The sequence below is a fragment of the Lissotriton vulgaris genome, chromosome 9 (genome assembly GCF_964263255.1).
Source record: "Lissotriton vulgaris chromosome 9, aLisVul1.2, whole genome shotgun sequence".
Lineage (NCBI taxonomy): Eukaryota > Metazoa > Chordata > Amphibia > Caudata > Salamandridae > Lissotriton > Lissotriton vulgaris.
This window is the reverse complement of record NC_141697.1, coordinates 1,019,775,123-1,019,777,901: the sequence shown is the minus strand read 5'-3', so window position 1 is coordinate 1,019,777,901 and position 2,779 is coordinate 1,019,775,123. Positions and strand designations below refer to the sequence as shown.

The window sequence follows — 2,779 nt, the reverse complement described above, 5'->3', positions numbered from 1 at the left end:
AGCCTTGCACTCGCTGTACAGTCCTCTTCTACTTCCAGTAATAATATAGTAGCATGAAAAATAGGGCAATGTCCCTCAGAGCAGACCTCAATAAAGAGAAAGCTCCATAGTCAGATCGATAACAGGTACTAGCCAGGAACGACCCTTTGTAATCCATTAAAAAAGCAATACAATACATCCATCTAGTCCAGCCTTATCACACTTCTGTTGAGTAGGACTCGCCTACAAACAATACGAAAACATGCAAAAACAGATAGTTTGATTCTTTTTATATAAAACATAACTTCCTGAAAATAATTATGAAAAAGAAATAGCACACCGGTAGAACGCTTTATTCTCATGGTAATTCAAATGGGCTCTCATCTCCAGGCCAGACCGCGGGAAAACTGATATTTCACAGACATTTCTGTAACTATGCATAAAGAGGGCTGCATTATAGCTCCTAGAAGGCCCCTCGTTTTAACTTGCATATTATTGAAATAATAGAAATAAAGATACTTATACATTAACACATGTAATATACAGATCTAATTTATTCAAACTCTTACACATCATCAAATACTGAAAACGCTGCAAACAAGTGACCATGAATTTGTTCCTTAAAAACAAAATGACAAATCCGATCACACCTCATGCATGCACACACACTCCAGATCACTACTGCACTCACCAGCCTGCTTTCCTCCTTCCTGCATAGGTCATGAGTATCTTAATCAGTGTAATAATAGAGTCCTTCATTTAACATTCTTTTAAGTAGCACCTCAAGAACCACATAGACAGAACATCAATGGGATCAAAGTGCATGGCTAAAATCAGGAAAGGACTAATGAGCCTTGTTAAAAAAAAAGAACACACAAAAAGAAATTGCATCATCTCAGCCACTAAAAGTGTAAACTGCCTCTATTAAATGCATAGTAGTAAAAGTACTTAACAAATCAATTTGTTTGTCGTAGCTGTGGTGCAGCAAAACACAGCTCCAAGTCACACAAGCAGGGCTGCCTTGGCACAAAGTGATGGGCCTGTTTTGGGAGGATCGGGTCACTACATGTAAAGCGCTTTGATTTCAACATCTGCTGCCACTGCGCTTTAAAACTGAAAGAATATATTACAGCACAGTGGCAGCCGATGTTAAAATCAAAGGGCCTTGCATGCACTAAGCTGCTTTCACTGACTTTAATACGAAGGCAAATTTAAAGCATGCTGTAGTCCGTGAAAGCAGTTTAGTGCAGGCAAGGACTTTCGATTTTCTTTTTTTCTTTTTTATCAAGTCCTTTTCCTTAACTTTATTTAGGCAGTTCGTTTTGTGTTTGGTTCACCGAGTCAAAAGCTTTGACATTCAGAAGGGTTGGCTTGTTGATGAAGGGGTGCCACTGCCCCTGGATGCTGGGGCTGTCCATGTGGTACATTTTGCGTATGCGGATAATGTCCAGTCCAGACTAATTAGCCATTTTCTGAACAAGTTGTACAATTTCATGAGCAGATTTGCTAGTTACCAGCTCTTCCTTCACTGCTCCGTTCAAATATTCTGCTATGAGCTTAGGATGGTGCATTTCTGGGGACTATAATACATCACAATGTCGGTTTTCCGTTTTGCAAAATCTACAACGTTTTCTTCTATAAACTCTCTGGCACCCCTTGCATTCTGTGCGTCCTTGCTGAAAACCAGGGTGAGCCTCTTGAGCTGGCATATGTACCGTCCTACTCCGTTCTGCAGCACGCTCTGCAGAAACCTGCTTGGGGTTCCACGGGAGGTCATGCTGCAGACAGGGATCCGCACAGCACTGTCAGTGGAGGAGCAAACACACACGGCCGGACTTTCAATTTTCACATCGCTGTACCGTGGCAGCAGCTCAGGGCCCGCAAAGACCTTGGATTTTAATATCGGCTGCCACTGCGCTTAGTTACTGAAGTCCGATGTAAAGCGCGGTGGCAGCTGATGTTAAAATCAAAGGCCTTAGTTACAATACACTTAGCCGGTTTAAAGAACTATGCTGCTATTAATCCAGGGGCACACTTACCAGTCCTGCGCAGCTTCCCACCAGGATCCGACGGCAATTATGAAGCACGGTGCCCGCCTGGAAAGGCAGGTGGCGCGTGACTTCAGGAACAACGTCACGTTCTTTAGCCCGACCCACCCCAGCTAAGCTTGCTTCAGCAAATCAGAACTGCTGGTTTTTGTGAGGGCGGGCAAGGGCTGATAGCAGACAAAGACAACAAAGGGATGCAAAATGAAATGCTTAAATTACGTCTCTGTAATTAGGAAGCATCGGGAGCTACTCCCAGAGGGTCGGCGAGCTACCGGTAGCTCGCGATCCACCGGTTGGAGACACCTGCTCTAGACAACACATTAAACAACACATTGCCCCTTCTCTCGAACACTGTGGAGGAAGCAGCTAAGACTTGTACTACCTGGCTGGACCGGGCCTGCCTTCTCTTAGCTCCCCCCAAAACCATCTACTCCACTCGGGCCAAGCCTGCCGCCCCGTGGTTTACAAATCAAATAAGGGAACACAAAACAAGGTGCAAAAAACTTGAAAAAATCTGGCGTATGCACTATAGGGAATCGGACAAAAAAACGCTTAACTCGGAACAAAGACGCTACAAGGAATCCATCCTACAAGCGAAAAAAGCCTTTCTCACGAGTCAGATAGAAGACGCTACTAATACCCCTAAAGAACTCTTCCTCACGGTCGCTTCCCTAGCTAACCCCAAACCCATTGAAATTCCAGCAAGCCTCCCACTCTGCGAAAGTTTGGCAACCTTCTTTCGTGAAAAGGTG

The 2,779-nt window shown here is 44.2% G+C and overlaps 1 pseudogene; it reads right to left on the bottom strand.

Moving 5' to 3' along the window:
• Positions 1-1,283: 1,283 nt before the first annotated feature.
• On the bottom strand, positions 1,284-1,771 carry LOC147692724 (large ribosomal subunit protein mL43 pseudogene; annotated as a pseudogene).
• Positions 1,772-2,779: the final 1,008 nt, after the last annotated feature.